This window comes from Cryptomeria japonica, chromosome 9 (assembly GCF_030272615.1).
Source record: "Cryptomeria japonica chromosome 9, Sugi_1.0, whole genome shotgun sequence".
In the NCBI taxonomy this organism is placed as follows: domain Eukaryota; kingdom Viridiplantae; phylum Streptophyta; class Pinopsida; order Cupressales; family Cupressaceae; genus Cryptomeria; species Cryptomeria japonica.
Genome location: NC_081413.1, coordinates 668063543 through 668073872, shown reverse-complemented (window position 1 = coordinate 668073872; position 10330 = coordinate 668063543). Strand labels below are relative to the sequence as shown.

General features: G+C 33.9%; 1 pseudogene; it reads left to right on the top strand.

Annotated features, from left to right (window-relative positions):
• The first annotated feature begins 6822 nt into the window (after positions 1–6822).
• Positions 6823–9133, top strand: LOC131039469 (peroxidase 51-like; annotated as a pseudogene).
• The last annotated feature ends 1197 nt before the right edge of the window (positions 9134–10330 follow it).

The window sequence follows — 10330 nt, the reverse complement described above, 5'->3', positions numbered from 1 at the left end:
ACTGTGTCATGTAAACTTTGATTGCATGGTGAAAATCAATACTACTAAGGCAGTTAGAGATTTACCTAAAATTGTCAAACCTCACAATATAGTATGTCAGGATTGTCAATTTGGAAAACAAGTTAGCGCTACTTTCAAAAGTATTCCAGAAAAATCCAATAATGCTCTTGATTTAATTCACACTGATTTATGTGGTCCAGCTAGAACTAAAAGCTTACAAGGTGATAGATATTTCATGCTAATCATTGATGACTATTCTAGAATGTGTTGGGTTACTTTTCTCAAAGAAAAATCAGAAGCATTGGGAAAGTTCAAACTATTCAAAGCAATGGTAGAAAATGAAACCAGTAAGAAAATCAAATGTCTAAGATCAGATCAAGGAGGAGAATTTACATCTAAGGAATTTAATACATTCTATGAAGTAAATGGAATCAGAAGACAGCTATCAGCACCTCGAACACCACATCAGAATGAAGTTGTTGAAAGGAAAAATAGAACTATCTTGGATGCAGCAAGAAGTATGTTATCAGAAGCAAACCTACCACATGTATATTAGAGAGAGGCAGTCAGTACAGTGGTCTATACATTCAACAAAGTTCACATCAAAGGTGAAACTGGTAAGACCCCTCATGAGCTATGGTTTGGTATTACTCCTACTCTTAAATATTTCAGAATTTTTGGAAGTAAATGTTGTATCAGAAGAGACGAGTATATTGGCAAATTTGATCTTAGAAGTGATGAAGGAATATTTCTTGGTTATTCATCTAAAAGCAAGGCATATAGATGTTTTAACAAAAGATTGCAAAAAATTGTTGAAAGTACAAATGTAAAGATTGATGAACAATTCAAAGGAACTTCAAGGTATATAGACTTTGAACCGGGAACAGAAATTTTGACAAATGAACCTACTCTGAATCCACCAGTACAGAATGAAGATCCAGTTACCCCGGTATCATCTGAGGATTCCACAGTAATTGAGGAACAACAACAAACAAAGACACCTAGGTATGTAAGACTGAATCATTCTAAAGATTAGATAATTGGAAACAAGTTTAAAGGAGTTATGACAAGATGAAGATTGGAAAATGAAGAGGTATGTCTTATTTCTCAAATTGAACCATCATCAGTTAATGAGGCATGTGAAGATAAATTCTAGATTAAAGCTATGGAAGAAGAATTAGAACAAATTGAGAAAAATAACACTTGGACATTAGCTCCCCGGCCTAAAGATAAAAATGTAATTGGAACCAAATGGGTATTCAAAAACAAACTTATGAAGATGGTAAGGTTATCAGAAATAAAGAAAGACTAGTGTGTAAGGGATATTCTCAGAAAGAAGGAATTGATTACAATAAAACCTTTGCACCGGTAGCTAGAATTGAGGCAGTCAGATTATTTTTGGCTTTTGCAACACATAAGAACTACAAAGTATATCAAATGGATGTTAAATGTGCATTTTTGAATGGATATCTTGAAGAAGAAGTTTACATTGAACAACCTGATGGATTTTCTTTGACAGATAACAAAGATATGGTTTGCAGGTTAGGAAAAGCTTTGTATGGATTGAAGCAAGCTCCAAGAGCTTGGTATGCAAGATTGGATAAGTATCTTTTGAAAATTGGTTTTTCTAAAGCTAATGCAAACATCAATTTATACTACAAAGTGACCAATGATGACATCCTGGTTATAGAAGTATTTGTTGATGATATAATCTTTGGAGGAGAAGATGGATTATGTAAAGAATTTTCTATTAAAATGCAGCAAGAATTTGAAATGTCTATGATTGGAGAAATAAAATTCTTTTTAGGATTGTAAATTTCACAGACTGATAAAGGTATATTCTTGAGTCAATCCAAGTACTTAAAGGAGTTATTAAAGAAATTTGGGATGGAGAACTCTAAACCGGTAAGCACACCTATGACTACAAATGACAAATTATCACTAAGGGATGAATCTACACCTGTTAATCCAACTAGATACAAATCTATGATAGGAGGTTTACTGTATTTGACACAAACCAGACCTGATATTATGAATGCGGTATGTATTGTTTCAAGATTTCAAAGTAATCCTAGAGAAAATCATGAATCAGCAGTAAAAAGGATTTTCTGGTACTTACAAGGTACTATAAATCTTGGATTATGATATCCTAGAGATGAAAAATTTGAATTATGTGCATACACAGATGCAAATTGGGCAGGAGATGTGGATGATAGAAAAAGAACCACCGACAGAGCATTCTTTCTTGGAAACAGACTAGTTTCTTGGTTGAGTAAGAAACAAAGTTGTACATCTTTATCAACAGTAGAATCAGAATATGTTGCAGCAGCAACTAACTGTACACATGTACTATGGCTTAAGCAAATGTTGAAAGACATGAAGGTAAAATGCAAGGAACCTATTACTATCTATTGTGATAACACTGTAGCAATTGATATATCTAAGAATCCAGTATTACATTCCAAAACAAAACATGTTTCTATCAAACTGAATTTTCTAAGGGAAAATGTTGAAGCAAAGGAAATAAAACTAGTTTATGTGAATACTAAAGAGCAGACTACAAATATCTTTACCAAAACCTCTGCCTAAGGAGACTTTTGAATATCTCAGAGATCAGCTTGGGGTCACACCCCCACAGGTAGAGACTTAGGAAGTTGATGATTGTCATCAACCGACAAAATTAACAGAGAAATCTTTTATTCTGGCTTTGATGGGAAGCTAATTCTCAGGGGGAGTAGTTGGTATACTAAATTGATTGGTATTTTGTATATGAACTTGGCTTGGTAAGAACTTTGGCATTTGATGTCCCAGGGGGAGAGATTGGTATGGAAAAACACAAGGAAAACACATGTTGCTCCTAGGGGGAGAGATTGGTGTTTGAGAGATATTATTACTCTCTGTATCTGTATTTTGATTTTTGTTTATGATCCTTTCTTTGGAGATTGTTGGTTTTTGGTATTTGGCATTTTTGTTATGGCACTCTGATGGTTTTTCCATCTTGTGTTGCCATCAATGCCAAAGGGGGAGATTGTTGGTATTTTGGTATGGTTTTGTCATTGATGTCAACACCTACTAAACACTTATCAACTCTAGTACTTTGAAGAATCAACAACATTCACCGGCAAGCAAGTGACTCATGTATCTGGTACACTGGCAAGATATAAAGGTCACCGGCACTTGGAATAACATGGAAAACACTTGGTAATGTCGAAGACATCATTTGGACATCTTGTCTTGAAGAATTGGTTATTGGTATATTCAGATTTGCATATTTGTTGTTACCGGCAAATAGGTCTAGGATACACCGGCAGGTTTATCTTTTCCAGATCAGCACGACACGCTATGGAGATGATTAATTATTGTTGTAAATGCATTAAGCTACCATGTTGAATCGGTTATTGCATCGGATATTGTATTATTTGTAAAATGTTTTTATTGTAATATCTTGTAGAGCCAACCTACTAAAATTGGTCTTAGGTTATGATATAAATGTAAGATCTTATTTGTAAGATCAGATGTGGAATGCGAAAAAGGATTGTGTGAAGGTGTGTGCGAGAATAAGCAGAGCTATACATGTAGACAACATTTGAAGATTTAAGGAGGGTTTTTGTGAAGACAATCAGAACTACACCGGTACTGAATCCAGCATATGAAGATGCTATTTTGTGCAGTACATTCTTATTGGATTTAACCATCCAATTGTAGTTAGTGTGACTCCCATTTTGTGATTGAGTAGTGAGCTCTAGGCACTTGGCCTTTCTGCATGTGCAGACCCCATTTATGTACACTTACTATCTGCAGTAGTATCATCTGATTGTGGGTAAGGTTTCCCACCATGGTTTTTCTCCTTATAGGGTTTCCATGTACAAATATTGGTGTTATATGTTGTGGATGACTTTATCTTTTAGTTTCATGCACTAATCCTTACCGGTATAGTAATTAACTGTTAAAACTGTCTACCGGCATATTGAACTGGTTTACCGATATTAAGCATTAAGTTGGTTAAGTTCTTTTTGGTTTGAATTTATTTGACAACTAATTCACCCTCCCCCCCCCCTCTCAGTTGTCTTCGAGACTTAACATATATTTGCCTTGTGGAGTTTGCTTATAACAACGGATATCACAGCTCTATAGGCATGTCTCCCTTCTAGGCATTGTATGGTCGTCCTTGCCGTACTCCTTTGAGTTGGGATCGGTTGGAGGATAGGGTGTGTTTAGGCCCGAATTTGCTTCGTGAGATGGAGCAACAGGTTGAGAAGATTCATTGGCATTTGGTTGCTACTCAGGATAGGCAAAAGAAGTATGCTGATGCCCATGGAGTAGATCGCCAGTTTTCAGTTGGCGACCGTGTGTTCTTGAGAGTGCGTCCACAGAGAGTCTGATCCATTATGGAAAGGGTTCTAAGTTGGCACCTCATTTTGTAGGCCCTTTTGAGATCCTTGAGAGGATAGGACTTGTTGCCTACCGCCGAGTCTATCCCGCATCCACAATGTCTTTCATGTTTATGTTCTTCAACCTTATCATCCTGATGTGGCCCATGTTCTTGATTGGAATGCTTTGCAGGTCGAGGATGGACAACTTTCCATGGAGCCCGTGCACATTCTTCAGCATCAGGATTTGACCCTTAGGGGTCGTACCATCGACCAGGTAAGGGTCCTATGGGATCCAAGTGATGGGACCTCAGCGGCATGGGAAGATGTAGCGAAGATGAGAGAGCTTTATTCTTATATGTTTTAGGCTTCCAGGAGTAAGCCTAGGCTTGGGGGGGAGGATGTAGTACCCCTCCTCGATCAGTCTCTTTTTGTATGTTTTTTATTGACTTCCATGGAACATTATTGTATATTGATTCAAATTTTATGCGATGTTATTTCAAGCTTTATATGGATTTGTGGTGTATGATTTTATGCAGTACATCAGTGCTTATGATTAATGTTATTTTATGGATCATTATCATGGACTGACACTCTTACCTTTTATGTTTATACTTTAAAAAAAAAAAAGTGTTGTTTCACCCTTATTGTGGGTTTTCCTTTGGGGTTCCTGGCGGGGCATTACATTATCATTAATGTTGCAACTTGAGTAAACAATATGATAAATACTCTTTAGACATGCATATGCTCCTAGAGTAAACAACATGATACAACACTCTTTAGACATGCATATGCTCCTAGAGCACTTGTGTAGATCCAAATTCATTTTAATGAATAATCCAAGTTCTTAACTCCTTAGCATGAGAGAGTATGCTTGAGACACGCATGAGAGAAGAGATGTGTAAAATGAATGCATTTAATGTTTTTAAGTACAAGGAAATAACAATAAATTATCATGTATTGTTTATTTATTTAGCTCCTGGTAGGGACATTATAAATAGGAGTAGGCCAAAATTTGAATTTGAAAGGGTCAAATCCAAGTGATTAACTCCTTTAGATGATAAAGCATGTTTGGCACAATAGATGTGTAAAGAGAATGCATTAAATATCTTCAAATATAAGGAAATAAGATAAACCTTGTAAATTTTTATTTATTTGGCTCTTGGTAGGAAACTTATAAGTAGGAGTAGGCCAAAATTTGATTTTAAAGGGTCAATTCCATGACTCTGAGGTGAACCTTAAAACTATGGAAATGACCCAAGACACAAAAATAGGCCTAATTAACATAGATAATAGATACACGGAAATATACACGAGTAAAGAAATATACAAATAGAAGAATATGTTATAATGTGTGAACAAACAAATGAGATTGAAGATTTAAATTTAGAAATAAGTACAATGAATAAGTAGATGACATTAGAAAAAGAACCTGACTATACAAACTTTCGTCTTTTGTCAATATATATTATAACATTCCTCAAGTGACATCCATTACAAATAGACAAATTAATAACTTAACCACTTGATTAAAAAGCAAATTTAAAATGTATTTCTTAAAATTTTCCAAAAGTTGACAATTGATTAAATCAACATGAGTAGAGCCTAATAATCTCATTTATTTTACCATAAATTGACAATTCTACTATCTTCATGGGCAATAAAATATTGTTTACCATCCACATGTAAATAAATGAACAGCAATTCGACAGGTCTAACTTGTACTACAAGCTAGCAATTAAGGTTTTTTTTGTCAAAGAAAATCTTTATTTAAAGACACCCGGAAGAGGGAAGCCACTGTGAGACTTCTTTCTTTGAAGTATTTAACATGGGATCTGGTTTCTTACATTTGAATAGTAATATCTTAATAAATAGCCGTTTGATCAATCAACCTCCATGCAGGATATAAAACTTGAAAACAGCATCAATTAACCTTCTTGTTATCCATTGTTTTTATAAATTTGACTAGTCTCTTGGGATTACAGTAGCAGAAGCATTGACTCCCACAAATCCAGTAATATCTTAATAAGAAGTCATTTGGTCAATAAGCATCCTTAAATGATATACAACGTGGACACCTCATCTCTGCTTCAAAACAATTTTAGTACAATTGGGTAACCTTGTTATCAATTCTTTTATAAAGTTGACTAGTTTCTTGAGATCTCAGTAGCAGAAACATGGATTCCTGCAACTTACTTCCATTAGTATATATGTAACACAGCAGGCATTTCTTCAAATGGGTAGAATTTTTTCTTGGGTTTAAGAAAATCTTAATAGAGGGTGTGACTAAGGCCTATAAGTTATAAGTTGCCTTAGATAGATGATTTGGTTTATTAAGCTGAAACAATTCTGAGATCCCAGTTAGTGAGTCTAGAAAAGAAGCACCTGCATAACAAGCTCCAAGCCTTTTTGGTCAATTGTGGATGTTAACATAGCTTCTGTAAGGTTAACTATGGGTGGAAAGTTGAGCCTGGTATTGTTGGTACTATGAGTATTGGGAATGTACATTTGTGAGGGGTTAGCTCAATCAACACTGAGTACGGATTTTTATGCCAATTCATGTCCCAATGTAGAGGCCATTGTAAAAGATGTTGTTACTATGAAATTCAGGCAGACAGTTGTGACTGTTCCTGCCACACTGAGACTTTTCTTTCATGATTGCTTCGTCGAGGTAACAAGAGATGATTTACATTTCTTGTCAATTATAATGTGTCTTTAGAAATTCAAATTGAGAGGATTCAATAGTTGAACATGTTTCAGTAATTGTTATAGTATTTGTTGATTTAATGTCTAATATTTTTAGTATTGAAGCAATAGTATTTGTGAGTTCAAAGTTGTTAGTGTTGATCATGAGTACTGGTATTGAATGAACTACATTTTTTAGATGTTAAAAGCAACAAATCATGTGATGCCACATCAACATATCAATAAAATATGATTTAGTGCACGCTGATGTGGCATCATATTTGATGATGTGGACATGAAACCTTAGTTTTAAGCAGAGGACTTGTCAAGTAGGCTGTTGTAAAGAAATTGGGAGTGATTTGAAATTGCCAAATAAGATTTTAAGAGACGTGAAATTAAGACGCTCAACTACGAAATCCTCTCCCTTAAATCAGTGAAATAGAAAGATTACTTGTATTTCATTGATATGTTGTACCATGGTATGAATTCCATCAATTTTAAAATGTGAAATGGTTTAGTGCTTTTTTGTGTGTAACAGGGATGTGATGCATCTGTGGTCATCCAATCTACTGAAAATAATCAGGCAGAGAAGGACTTTGAGGACAACCTGTCCCTGGCTGGGGATGGGTTTGATACTGTAACCAAAGCAAAGGAAGCTATAGAGAACATCTGTCCCAACACTGTGTCTTGTGCTGATATCCTAGCCATTGCTACCAGAGATGTCATAAAACTGGTGAGCAGTCCTATATATATATATAATTAAAATCTCAAAGACTGGATGGATTTGAGTGGATTTGACAAGTGCCACTGTATCATATAGAATTCAATTGAGCTTACTTGAAAAAAGACTGCCCATAAGTGTCACTATATCATATAAAATTCAGCTGAGCTTACTTAGAAAAGACTAAAGCATCATTTCTTGGCAATGGCCTTGTCTAAACTTTTGGTTTGTGTTATGTGCAGGCTGGAGGACCACCATATAGTGTGGAGTTGGGGAGAAGAGATGGAACCATATCTCAAGCATCTAGAGTCGATGGAAACCTGCCTAAGCCTTCATTTAATCTGGACCAATTGGTTTCTCTCTTCAACAGCAAGGGCTTATCTCTCACAGACATGATTGCTTTATCTGGTAAGTTTACCGGCTTTTAAATAATGAGAGCAAATTTTCGAATAAAATCGTATATAATTTTTATTCTATATTTTGGATCTCACTCAATTATCTATGAGCAATAGGTAATATTTGAATTACAGAAAGAGCTTTATAAAATGTGTGGGGGATGAACTTCTAAAGTCTATTTTAAAACTTACCTTCTTGGATCCCTGAGTTATGTTTGAAGGACAATTTTAGTGCTAGTAAAGTTTTAAGTTGGTGTTCCATGTGGCAAATGATAAAAGGAATCCACACTCAATAGACAACATCAATCTCCATATCAATCAATTTGTTCACACTCAATAAGACATTGGTGACTATTCAACCAACTAAAATGCAATTCATTCGAAAGAGAGTTTTCCAATGTTTTTCTTCATATGAATTGTGTTTTAGTTAGCTGGATAGTCATTACCCGCTAAAACACATACAATAAAAAGACACGAGCTTAAATTTTAGATATACAATTCAGATATAGAACCCTTGTTTTGAAAAGGGTTTACTAACATTATGTTTTCTTCTATTTTCAGGGGCTCATACACTTGGGTTTTCTCACTGCAACAAATTTTCGAACAGAATATATGGCAACCCAATTGACCCAACTCTGAATATCTCCTATGTGAGTGAGTTGCAGGGCATGTGTCCCATCAATGTGGATCCCAGCATTGCTATTAATATGGACCCTACAACACCTCTTAAATTTGATAATGTCTATTACGAAAATCTCAAGAATGGCAAGGGCCTTTTCACTTCTGATCAGGTGTTATTCACAGACACACGCTCACGAAACATTGTCAAAGTCTATGCTAGGTATTCATCTATATTTTATGCAGGCTTCATAGAAGCTATCACAAATCTAGGTCGAGTTGGTGTTAAGGTGGGGAATGAAGGAGAAATCAGAAAAGATTGCGGCCGCTTCAATTACCAGTAATGTTGATATTTTGTTTGGATTCCTCAAGCAATTTAACAATAGAAATTGTAGTGTCTTAAATTTTAGGCTTATGCAGGTCAACAAAATATATATATATATAGATAGATATATATATAAATATATTTATATATATCCTCTGAGAAGGGAATGGTAGACTATGCATCCTAAAAGCATATGTGATCATTTTTAGTAAGAGCAATAAAAGCAATAAAGATGGATGTATGTATTTTGGTTCAATCACAGAAATACATTAATAAAATCTGAAATCTATTTCAGAGTGATTTATTATTTTATAAGTAATAGTGGATAGTTCTTTCGGTTCTTTTTTAATCCTATTTATTGATTAATTGAACATGAGAATATAACAGTTTTTTTATTTCAGTTAATTAATAAACACAGACAAAAATGCATAGCATAGACATTTTATAATTTGATGGTTGATATTTGATACTACAAATTCATCTTTCTCAAACTCAGAGCTATTACTTTTTTAGTGTTACCCATGTGGGCTTTTATTTTCCTATTATGCTTTTGTTTATTATATATGTATAAAATTTCAAGTGGAATTATTTGAAATTATATTTATATTTTTTTATTGATTCTTTTTGTTAAAAAAATGATATTTTATTAAAAACATTTTATTTGTGTATATGGATTTAAATAATTTTTTTTTTTGGTAATTTATCATAAATAGAAATAAATTAAGATGATGAATCACTTAAGCTTTACAATTGAAAAATGAGCATTAAAATGATGAAATTTTGAAATATGTGTATTTTGTAATCAGATAAGTATCTTGACAATTGATATACTGGTCAAACTTAGAATACTCTTCTGTACTATGATCTAGGTAGATGAAAGTTCGTTGATCTAGATCTAATCCATAATCATGAACTTAGTTTGTAAACTTGACCTCTAATGATTTTTGGATTATGCCATTTATACAATCTAAATAGTTAACTTTTTGATGTCTTGTAGTAAAAATGGGTTAGTATATTTGCTATTTTGCAAATGATGATATTTCACTATTTCCCAATATATAATATATAGAACTATGTGGGGATGCCAAATCAATGACTTTTACTAATGATAAAAAATAATAGATAAACACCAAGAAATCATTTTTCTTATCCCTTTATCTATTAAATCCAAATGTGACATTATTTATTTTCTCTTCTAAATGCTCTAGAATAAATG